This window comes from Rutidosis leptorrhynchoides, chromosome 1, assembly GCF_046630445.1.
Source record: "Rutidosis leptorrhynchoides isolate AG116_Rl617_1_P2 chromosome 1, CSIRO_AGI_Rlap_v1, whole genome shotgun sequence".
NCBI classification, from domain to species: Eukaryota; Viridiplantae; Streptophyta; class Magnoliopsida; order Asterales; family Asteraceae; genus Rutidosis; species Rutidosis leptorrhynchoides.
Genome location: NC_092333.1, coordinates 671,599,773 through 671,613,446, shown reverse-complemented (window position 1 = coordinate 671,613,446; position 13,674 = coordinate 671,599,773).

Sequence of the window (13,674 nt, the reverse complement as noted above, 5' to 3'; positions counted from 1 at the left end):
CCATATGGACGAACACGTCATTCATCGATTTCATTGCGAGGTATTTGACCTCTATATGATACATTTTGTAAACATTGCATTCTTTTGAAAAGGCACACCATAAATGAATATTTAAATCAAAGGTTTTCGACATCTGATGATTTCTACATATAGACAATCACCGTAAATAATAGTTTACAATAGTAATTCCGTTGACAATGCAGTCAAAATAAGATACATGGTGATGATTTGGTGAATGCAACGTTTCCTTGATAAATATGCCATGTAAGACTCCATGCACATAGCTTGTCTAACATATAAGCAAACAGCGGAAAACTTCTAGGGAACCTGAGAATAAACATGATAACAAGTGTCAATACAAAGGTTGGTGAGTTCATAGTTTTAATATTTTGTATAATATGTACATAAAGGTGGATCACAAGATTTCAGTTGTTTCATCCAGAAACGTTTATCAAAATATTCTACAAGATTGAGCACCCTGGTAACTAAACTTTAACGTTATAATAAGTACCCCTGTTTTAACATATATGCAACCAACATGTACAATACACGCAATCCAACGTGTACAAACTCAAATAGCATACGTCTGTTTTATAGTTCAGGCTAGGGTTTCTATACCTGGAACAGACGGGGATGTCAAGCCCTATGGATCCATATATAACTACTCGCGCCCACCAGTTCTTATAACCGGCAGTTACTAGTTACCAAAGCTAAGGGATTTTCGGTTCAAACTCGGTGTAGAATTTAGTATGTACTTGTATCCATTGCGTTTAAAATAAAGTGCATGTATTCTCAGCCCAAAAATATAGATTGCAAAGGCAATTAAAAAAGGGAGCAAATGAAACTCACCTTAGCAGCATATAAAGTCGTTCACCAAAATGTGACCGAAACTCGGATTACCAAATAACCGTAGATCTCAACCTAGAGAACATATGTTGGTCAATAAATGTCTATCAAGCTAGGTCAGATCATAGTGTATCACAATCCTAATGCTCGAGATCGACATACAAAAGTTATCCAAAGTTGTTTCAAAAAGTCAATTTTGACAATAGTTCAACAAAACGAGATGTGCCTTATATAAGGATTCATTTAATCGGTTGGTAATATTCAAAAATCTAATTTATCAATCTTACAAACAAGTTGTTTAAATATTAATTGCAGATTCAAAAGAAATTCCAATTAACGTCAATCATAATTCAGTTGACCATATCTTTTAATTCGTTCATCGAAATTACGCGATTTCTAAATGAAAAGTTATTGATTTTTCGCCAGCTTTCCAAAAACATGTATATCATATACCTTTTACCAGTAATATATGTATTTAATTCGTGATTCATTATAAACTGTTTAACGACGAAATTTAGCATACAAGCATGCATAAATATATATACTCGAGCACTAGACATGGATACACAATTAATATATAAAAGATAAGATATGAATGCTCACATATCAATATTGTGATTCAATATTGTAGGAAAGTACGTAGACGCAACAGAGATGATAAACACTAGGTCTGACTTGCGAACAATACCCATGAACGTTACCCATAACCTCCATAGTTATAACTCATAGTTTCCTTAGCTCTATCCCGCTCGAAAACCCATTTTTGTAAGTGACACACTCATAACCTCGTCATAGTATTTTATGTATAATACTAATAATAATACAACTAATAATAATAATAATAATACGATTAATAATAATAATATTAATCTTAATAATAATAATAATTATTATATAATAAATATAAATATATATATATATATATTTCTGTGAGAGAGTGCGAGAGAAAACAGATGACAAAATGAACCAAAAATCGACTTGCTTTATAGATGTTTTCTGGATCCAGCCTCCATGCGATCGCATGGAGTTTCTTTGGTATGCTCATGCGATCGCATGAGCTTAAATGACAGCTCACATTCGATAAGTCGTACGTCGTCACTCGACTTATGTCCCGGTTCCGGTTTTTCGAATTTCCATTCGTACGCTGAGAAAACTGGCTCTTTACGTTTCGTGACTCGTACCTTTGTTAAAATATAATCTTAAATTATCAATAAACTATATCACTCAAAGTGTATCTTAAACTTTCGAGTTTTTTGGTCATTTACTTCTATAAATCATCGTCTCGTAGCATATACATATACATTTTCATTTTGAAATAGTGTTTTACTGTAGCAAGTTACTGTAGCAAATAGTGATTTTCGAAAACACTGTAGCTTTTCGGGTACTGTAGCAATTCGAAAATATCGTAGCAAATTAGTGTTTTACTAGTTCATCTTAAACGTTTTAGTTAACTTATCTAAATATCAATCGAATCAATAATCGAATGTTACTATCGTTTACTAAATAACTTGAAATCATATGTATATGTATATGTATATATATATATATATATATATATATATATATATATGTGTGTGTGTGTGTGTGTGTGTGTGTGTGTGTATATGTGTGTATGTGTGTGTGTGTGTGTGTGTTATATATGGCCGACACTATATGGCCGACACTTTTGATAAAGTGTGGTTTGGTGGATCTCAAATTCACGGATATATTACTATTTCACCTAACTGCACAGTGAAATATTGTACTATAAATATGTTAAGATGTAGTTTATAGTTGTACACCATTTTCTTAATACAATTCTTCTTTCTATCTTTTGTTCTCTACTTTCTTTTAATCCTACAAGTTAATAGACCACTAAAGGTAGTTATATACTACAAATTTATAACACGTTATCAGCACAAAGTGCTCTGTATAATCAAGGTTTATCTAAGCAAACACAAGTCACTAATCAAAGTAAGAAATTCTTTAACGATATCTTCTATTATTTATTAGTAAGGTAAATATTATTATCATCATAAGTAAAATTATATTTCTGTAATCTAACTTTTATTAACTTCACTAACATTTATATTTATGTTATTTAAGTTATATATGGTCGGTTATACCGCCTGAATTATATTTCTGTAATCTAACTCTTATTAACTTCACTAACATTTATATTTATGTTATCTAACATTTATGATTATTTATGCAATTAATCATTATTTATTTCATGCATACTAATGTTTATTCTTAAATTTATTATTTATGTATAATATGTTTATTCTCTTAATCTTCGTATTTATACTAAACATATTTATACTAAATGTATTTATAGTAATCGTATTTATAATAATTAAATTCTTCTATTAAAATTATTATTAATAACTCAAAACACATCCTGCCTCAACAAACATAAATGATCTTAACATTCTCATTGAATTTTGATAAGAATGAGAGTGTTGCTGGCCCTTAGGGTGAAGACGAACAATGTCAATCACATAAAAGAAAATTATGAAATTAGACATAAAAAAAAAAAAAAACAAATTTACATGTTTGCCTAAGAAAGCACTGAACTAACTCAACATTAGTATTATTATATTATGTAGATAAATTAATACTCCATAAATGTCATTTAACATGCTTGTTTACAATTTGATGAATTAATAAAACGTACTTTGTGCTCAAGATGTAAACTTGACCATAGATAAGGGACCATATGTATAACTCACATTAAATTAGTTGTAATAGAAATTTGGACAAAACCAAATGAGTATTAAATTAAATTACCTGATGTTATAATTATTACTAATACAACGAGTACATAACAGTTGTTAACGTCAACTAATGACGTTATAACGGTCATATATACATAACGGTTGTTAACGTCAATTGACGACGTTACAACGACTATAATTTTCAAAATAAAATAAACATATCCGTTTTCACATTTTCACAAATCAAACTTCATTTTCTCAGATTACCACTCTCAAAAAATTTTGTAAGATGATTCACCCGAGGATGATTTTCCCTATTATATTGGTCATAGCAAGTATTATCATTGTTGCTAATATACTACCGGGTGAACCTATATTCTATCCTGCCCTTGTGGTTTTATCATTTGTAATCATGTCATTATTCTGTTGTTTGCTACTTATGAATTTAAAATGATTCTAATTTCATTTTATTATTTGTCTATGAATAGAAGTTGATTATGATTATGATTTATGTTGTTCATTTTTTTTTTATAATAGAAAATGTAGAATTTGAAAAGACTTAAATTTGCTCCTTTAGAATCAAATGGGAACAACTACTTAACATGGGTTATGAATGTAGAAAAACATCTCGAATCAATCGGTATTTTAGAAACCCTGAATGAAAATAACAATTGTTCCGAACAAGAGAAAGCAATAGCAAGTATTTTTCTTAGCAAACATATTGACGAGTCCTTAGAATCTACATATTATATGATCAAAGATCCAAGTGTATTATGGAAATACTCAAAGATAGATACGATATTAATTATCAAGAAATAACGGTGATCCATTAAAGAATAAAATTGAAGATGTTAGTAGACGCTCTTATAAGAATCCCGGAGATTCTTATTAATGATCTAGTAACGTGGATCATCAGTCTAGTATTTCTTGAATACATGAACATCTTATTTAGTTCTACAAATAAGTTCCAAAAGAAAAGAAAACGAGAGTGAATCTGTTGAAAAATCTTGATTAAATAAACCCTGAGTTACCTTGAGACTTGAATGGTTTGAATTTTCTAAGATGCCTAGCTTGTTATGTATCACTCATAAATAAATCGCATATGTTTTATTAAGTGTTATCTTTTATGTACTTCAGATTGTAACTTGTTTGCAGATAATATAATTTGATTATCTTGTTGAAATATAACTCATTATTTGCTTACCTTATTTGAAGATTTAGTATGAATCCTGCTGAAATACAACATCAATTAAATGGTAAAAACCTATGTATTGCAGATAGTGGTAACATACACATTATGATCAAATCTAAGAAATATTTCATTGATTTAAATCAAATGAAGGTGTGACGATCGCACCAAATCCATATGGACGAAAACGTCATTCATTGATTTCATTGCGAGGTATTTGACCTCTATATGATACGTTTTGTAAACATTGCATTCTTTTGAAAAGGCACACCATAAATGTATATTTAAATCAAAGGTTTTCGACATCTGATGATTTCTACATATAGACAATCACCGTATATAATAGTTTACAATAGTACTTCCGTTGACAATGCAGTTAAAATAAGGTACATGGTGATGACTTGGTGAATGCAACGTTTTCTTGAAAAATATGCCATGTAAGACTCCATGCATATAGCTTGTCTATCATATAAGCAAACAGCGGAAGGCTTCTAGGGAACCTGAGAATAAACATGCTAACAAGTGTCAACACAAAGGTTGGTGAGTTCATAGTTTTAGTATTGCGCATAATCTGTATATAAAAGTGGATCACAAGATTTCCGTTGTTTCATCCAGAAACGTTTATCAAAATGTTCTACAAAATTGAGCACCCTGGTAACTAAACTTAACGTATATATAATTTATACCCTTTGTATAATCATCTTAATAATACACGCAAACCAACGTGTACGCTTCTCAAATAGCATACGTCCGTTAAAAGGCTAGTGCTCTAGCTCGGACGGGAATATCAAGCCCTATGGATCCATATACTACTACTCGCGTCCACCAGTTCTTATAACTGGCAGTTAACAGTTACCAAAGCTAAGGGATTTTCGGTTCAAACTCAGTGTAGAATTTAGTATGTACTTGTATCCATTGCGTTTAAAATAAATTGCATGTATTCTCAGCCCAAAAATATATAATGCAAAAGCATTTGAAAAGGGATCAATGAAACTCACGAAAAATCAGTTTTAGTATTTGTATTCATTTCATAAAAATAGTTATAAAAGTAGCGTATGTATTCTCAGCCCAAAAATATATATTGCAAAAGCATTTAAAAAGGGAGCAAATGAAACTCACCTTAGCAGCACATATAGTTGTTCATCGTATTGTGACCGAAACTCGGAATATCAAATAATCGTAGTTCTCAACCTAGAGAACATATGTTGGTCAATAAATGTCTATCAAGCTAGGTTAGGTCATAGTGTATCACAATCCTAATGCTCGAGATCGACATACAAAAGTTATCCAAAGTCGTTTCAAAAGTCAATTTTGACAATAGTTTAACAAAACGAGACTTACCTTATATAAGGATTCATTTACTCGGTTGGTAATATTCAAAAATTCAATTTATCAATCTTATAAACAAGTTGTTTAAATCTTAATTGCAGATTCAAAAGCAATTCCAATTAACGTCAATCATAATTCAGTTGATCATATCTTTTAATCCGTTCATCGAAACTATTCGATATCTAAATGAAAAGTTATCGATTTTTCGTTAGCTTCCCAAAAACATGTATAAATATATACACTCAAGCACTAGTATGTATATACTATTAATTTATAAAAGATAAAATATGAGTGCTTACGTATCAATATTGAGATTCAATATTGTAGAAAAGTACGTAGATGCAACAGAGATGATAAACACTAGGTTTGATTCACAAATATACCCCCGAACATTACCCATAACCTCCTTGGCAATAACCCATTATTTCCTTAGCTCTAGCTTGCTCGAAAACTCGTTTTGAAATCATTTGGTCATCACTCCGTCGTAATATTTTATGTATAAATAATACTAATAATAATAATCATAGGATTATTAATAATAATATTAAATTAATTTTAATAATAATAATAATAATAATAATATAAATAATAATAATAATAATAATAATAATAATAATAATAATAATAATAATGATAATAATAATAATAATAATATAAGTAGAGAGGATAGAGAAAAAAATGGATAAATTCGGCCAGAAACCTGGGCTATTTATAGAAGAATTCTGATTTCTGACCCCCATGCGATTGCATGGGTTTTGTGCCTATATGCCATGCGATCGCATGGCCCTCTGATCCAGCTCACAAACTTTTGTTTTCTTGTTTGTCGACATAATATTTAATTATATATATATATATATATATATAATTTATATAATTAATTATATATTATATTAAATTCATGTGCATAGTTGACTTGTAATTTTTGTCCCGATAAGTCGTACGTCGTCACTCGACTTAAGTCCCGGTTCCGGTTTTTCGAACGCATTTTCATACGCTGAGAAAACTAGTACTTTACATTTTGTGACACGTACCTTTGTCAAAAATTAGTCTTAAATTAATGTAAAATTAACCCACTCAAAGTGTAACTTAATCTTTTGAGTGTTTTGGTCATTTACTTTTATAAATCAAAGTTTCATTATTTAATCAAGTATATTCAAATCCAAAACGTTTTATATCTAGTTAAATATTATATTTAATCATATTATTAAATATATATTTTCAATATTGATAAACACGTTTTAAAATACACATCGCAAGTTATTCATGTATCTAATTCTAACAGTTAATATTCCTTATTATTGTATGTGTCCAAATTACGTTATTTAAACAAACAATTTACCATTTATTCCGGATACCGTTAAAATGAATGATTTCTCAAATCAACGTGGACCTCACCATAGAGACCCGTAATAATATCATAATCATTAAAAGACCTGATAAATATACTTTAATTCAATCGTTTAGCATTATCTTTTAACTCTGTAGTTAAATATATCAATCAGATAATTAAACCAATTAGGTTAATGCACAGTATCATATACGCAACACTTTGATACGTTTTCAAGTTATAGTATATACATATGTATCTATTTTCATATAATCGTTCGCGAATCGTTGAGAACAATCGAAGAGTATTTGAATAGTTCAAGAATTTTGAGATTTAACTTCATGAACTTTGTTTATCGTGTCGAAAACGTTAATCATACAAGATTAAGTTTAAATTTGGTCAGAATTTTCCGGGTCATCACAGTACCTACACATTAAAGAAATTTCGTCCCGAAATTTGAGTGAGGTCGTCATGGCTAATAATAAAAATGTTTTCATGACGAATATGAGTCAATAAATAGAATTTTATTACCGTTTGAGTAATATGGATAAAACAATCCAATTACTCGAAGCGTATGAGAGAAGTTATCGTAATCGAGTGAAATGGAGAATAGAGATGTGTCTTATCTCTTGACGTGGTAACGATTGATTTCAGGAATTTAAGGAATAGAAAATCTTCATAATCTAAATAAGATTTGATTCTTCGGGAATTAAGGAGATTTTGTGTAATCTGCCTCGATTGCTATGTCTGGTCTTTTGCTATAAATTCTTCTATTTCATTATTTTCACCACTCCTACATCTTCTTCCTCGCTTCATACTTTCACAAGATTGTGAAAATGCTTCATCCAGTTCTGATTCTTGATATTATTCTGACTACCACCACAATCATCCTTTTATTCCAACTCCCACCGAAGGAATCTGTTTACTTTTACTTCGCTCTTGGGGTAGTGGTTTTCATAATCCTTCCTTGCATTTGTCTTTCCATAATTATTGACATCTACGGTTAATGATCTCTTCTATTTGCTGTGATTTATACTCCTCTTTATATTTAGAAGCTGTGTTATTGTTTTCTCTTCTCGACCTTAAGGTAAGCGGATAATGGTCCAGAATTCGTAGGTACGAAGTTTTGAATAAACATAGTTAATGTTCTGAGAAGGAATTCGTAATGGCACGATCTTGATTTGGTAAATTACCAAAATATCCGAAAAGATAGAACTATCAAGAAGATATGTTCTTAATATATTTGGAAATTGGGTAGAATGTAATAGTCGTGTAAATGGTACATGATAACGGTATGTTCTGTGAATCATCACATTCCATTAGAAACTCAACATGACTTACTGTAATATAATCACGTTGGCCTGACGTCATTATATTATACTAATTCATGCTTCAGTTCCCAACACTACTTCAAAACATTCATATTTTAAACTTGAATTTTTCAGGATTTAGAAACTAACACAGTTTCTTTTATGATGTAACACAGATAGCATGAAGGAATGAATAATTTCAGATAATCACGAAATTATCTTCAAAAATATTGAGGATATTTATAATGAAAGATACGATGATATCTTAGAATATTCAAGATAAGATGATGATGAAGAATATTATCCGTAAGGGTTTTAGAGTAAGGAGTAAGGTATTCGTTAATGACTTCAGCAGACACTGAATCATTTGTATTCTTTGAAGGCAGGTTCAGTCTTTGTGATTTATCCACAGCCTCCTTCATACTTTGCCCAATCCGTTTTCCAGTTCCAAACCTTCTCTTTTTCTCAGCTTTACCACCATACTATTCCTTATCATCAAACTTTTGACTGTTAAGGCCGTTTACAGTTTTTGCTACTTCATCAGCATTGTTCCAAAATTCAGAGAGCTAGTTTTGCAGTTTGGGTGTTTTTCAGAAACTTCACATTCGAAGTATGCGAGTCTAGGAGATAGACATTATATGTATATATATATAACTGTTGGCGTAGAATTGTTGCGAGATTCAAAATACTGATTGCTAATTCCCAGTAATTAGTATGGCAATTCTTGTTACAAGATGCGGATGAGTACACGATAGAGTTTCAATGAGTATAAGGATTTTTCGGAAGATCATGGATAAATGAAGTTGTTGGTAAATTTACTGCTAATGTGGTGGAACATGAAAGGTTCTCCAGTATCAAGAACGTATAAGTCAAGGTTATAATAAGGCTAATCTGAAAAATCGAAGTTGACTGGTTGGAAGTGTGATAAAACTGGATACTTTGAAAAGGATTGCAAGATTATTTTCGATATTAACAACGCTAAAGGATCTTGCACAGTTTTGACGTCAAAGTATAGCTTTGAAAGATGTAGAGATCTAAGAATGATGTCACCGGTTCAGTGTTATGACTTGGATTCTGATCTGTCAATATCAGAATATGTAATTGAATTTGTATGAAAACGATTGTATATCGTTGTGAAGATAGTGAGTATAGTTAATGATTTTTGAATCAAAATTGAAGAATGTACAGTGTAACATATTAATTGTGAACTTATATATTTCCCGAGTATTACCTACCCGTTAAAGATTTCACAATTAATATTTTGTACAAAAGAATTTTTATTACCGTCTTTATGAAAATATATGTATGTATATTTTCTTCAGATGTAATACAGATTTAATGAGTTAATATCATATTAAGCTCATTTGATTTTTGGCTTGAATTAGAAATGAATAATCTCTAAAACATTAGAGACTTCATAAAACATTAGAGACTTAAGGAATTCTACGGCAAAGGCTAAAAATCTAGAAGTAAAAATAACTATGGCAAAAACTAAGTTTAAAACTAAATATGAGCGAAAAATACATATATTACGCTAAAACAATTAAAAAGGGACAAAATATAAAAATATACAAAAAGTTGTAAAAAGTTACCATTTTTATAAAAATATTATTTTTATATTATTTTATAAAAGCATTAATTTTTATATATATTAAAACTAATTATAATTAATTATACTAATTAAATTAAAACTTAAACTAATTAATATTAATTAAAAACTTAAACTAAATTATAATAATAATTAAACTAATTAGGGTTAATAATAATAATAATTAATAATTACCCGTAATAAATGCTAAATTAGGGTTCTGTCGGTGTCAGGGTAGCTCCGCGATTTGCGGTATTAGAAGCTGTAAACTCCGCGAGTCGCGGGGTTCCAGAATTCAATTCGACGTTTTTTTTTTTTATATTTTCTGTTTTCTGTTTTAAAATCTAAAATATTTATATAATAAAAACTTATATTTAAAAACTAAAATAAAAATAAAGAAACTTTATAAAACTTAAATATTTAATAAAATCTTAAAAATACTTATATTTTTGTTTTTCTTTTTATATTTTCGAATATTTAAAACGTATTTTTATAAAAACGAATTTTAATAAAAGTAAATTAAAAATCTTTTTTGTTTTTTAATTAATTAGCGTTGCGCTTCCGGCTTTTAAGCTAGATTGTTCCCCGGCAGCGGCGCCAAAAATACTTGATGTTATGCGAGGTGTATATAAAATAGCTTTAAATTTCAGCAGGAAATACTATTAAATACGATACAATTTTACACAAGATATTTATTTATTTAGAGAATGGATATACTTAAACCTTGCTACAACACTTCTAGGCAGTGTACCTAATCGTACAGTAGTGTAGTTTTTAGTAAGTCCGGTTCATTCCATAGGGAAAATCTTTAAACAAAGCTTAACGCTATATTAGTTTACTTTTATAAAAATACAAATATATATATATATATATATAAGTAATATTATTATTATAAAGGGGGGTTTTTACCGTTTAATGACCGGTTTGTCGATTTTAAAACTTTAGTCGCAGTTAAAACCAAATGTAAAATAATAAATAAATACAAGACTTAATTTAAAGCGTAAAGTAAATAACGATAATGAAATTGCGAATAATAAAAGTACGATAAAATAAACTTGCGATAATTAAAAAGTACGATAATTAAAAGTGCAATTAAATACAATAACAATAAAAATGCGATAATTAGAAGTGCAATTAAATATAAAATAAAGGAAATTAAATATGAAATAAAAGAATTATGCTTATTTAAACTTCCGTAATCATGATGTTTGACGTGTTGATTTTAGTTTTATGCCCATGGGTAAATTGTCCTTTGTCCTGGATTATTTAATATGTCTGTCTGGTTTTTGTCCATAACAGTCCATCAGTCATAAATATAAAGTGCGAGTGTCCTCGTCAAATTATCCTTATACCCGAAGTTAAATATTCCAACTAATTGGGGATTCGAATTGTAACAAGGTTTTAATACTTTGTTTAATGAATACACCAGGTTATCGACTGCGTGTAAACCAAGGTTTTACTACTTTGTTAACAATTACACCAATTACCCTTGAATGTAATTCACCCCTGTTTCAACAATTCTAGTGGCTATTAATCCATTCCCGTGTCCGGTTAAATGAACGATTATTCGTACATATAAATACCCCGCCCATCGTGTCCGATTGAGTGTATATGGTTATTTATAGGGACGTCCAATTGTAAATCTTTATATTAAAATTAACAAACTATCATTTAGTTAAACAAATATAAAGCCCATTAATAGCACATAGTCTAATTTTCACAAGTGTCGTTCTTTTGTCCAAACCCCAATTATGGTACAAAGCCCAATTACCCAATTTTAGTAATTAGCCCAACATCATGATTACTTCGGATTAAATAAGCATAATAATAACTTAGCTACGAGACATTAAATTAAAAAGGTTGAACATAACTTACAATGATTAAAAATAGCGTAGCGTTACACGGACAGAATTTCGACTTACACCCTTACAATATTCGCTAACATACCCTTATTATTAGGATTAAAATTAAAATTAAAATTAAAATTAAAATTAAAATATAAATATAAATATTTACGTATAGATATAGAGATGGATATATATTATATTTTTGCGATCAGAATTCGTTTGCTTTTATAGGGAGTTTCAGAATTTGGGTCTCCACGACTCGCGGCAACTTTTGCCTTCAAACTCCGCGAGTCGCGGAGTTTGAAATTACAGCTCACCAACTTTGGAGTCTTTTTTGCCGACGGATTTTTTATTTATATAATATATAAATAATTATAAGAATTATTTAAATATTATATTATATTTATGTGCATAGTTGACTTGTAATTTTTAGTCCGTTGCGTCGAGCGTTGAGAGTTGACTCTGGTCTCGGTTCCGGATTTTCGAACGTCCTTGCGTACAATTTAATATCTTGTACTTTGCGTTTTGAATCTTGTACTCTTGTAATTTCGAGACGTTTCTTATCAATAATTGGAACCTCTTTGATTGTCTTTTGTACTTTTGAGCTTTTTGGTCGTTTGCGTCTTCAATTCGTCGAATCTGTCTTTTGTCTTCACCTTTTATTATTTAAACAAATATCACTTGTAAATAGAACAATTGCAACTAAAAGCTTGTCTTTCTTGAGGAATAATGCTATGAAATATATGTTCGTTTTTAGCATTATCAAATATTCCCACACTTGAGCGTTGCTTGTCCTCAAGCAATATCGTCTTGAAATACTAGAATCACTTCTTTATTCTTCACACTTTGTACATCAGTGATTTCTATACGGCGGTATAAACAATGGTAGTAACGATATGGTTTACAGTCCCACATGACTATAAAAATTTAGATCCATTAAGGAAATTGGATCTTTATGAAAACATTTGATCTTTTAAAAATTAAATCTAGCTTTTACCCTAGATAAGTTTTCCGGAATAACCCTTTACCGATGTTTGCAAAATATTTTTGTGGGTTTGGTGGGTTTCAGACTTGAAAATTTTAGCTCAAAACTTGCGGTTTTTGTGTCACCCACTTGCTAACCTTGTATTAGGGAAGCAACACGTCCAGTTTACTTGTCCCGTATATTACCTTTCGGTAAACTACCGTCCGGTTGCAAAGGAAAGCGTTGAACAAGCAACTGTTAAGGCAATGTCCCCTGACATGCTTTTAATTATGGTCTATAACGTGTCAGACGCAATTATTATCCTTGGTAGGAGCAATAGTAAAACTCACCTTTATAATTTGTAGGTTTGGCACAAGGTCCTGTCTTTGACCACTATGCAACCACCGTTCTTACGGTTGACACCCGATTTGGTTCAGGTGACCTAATGAATTCTAGGTGAATTCCTAGGATTTTACGTTCAATGGTAATGAACGCATTGAAAATGGGTTTTCGGAAAATAAATCGGTTTATAATTTGATCAAAATATTTTCTCGTTCAAGCTCGAGTTTAGATATCAT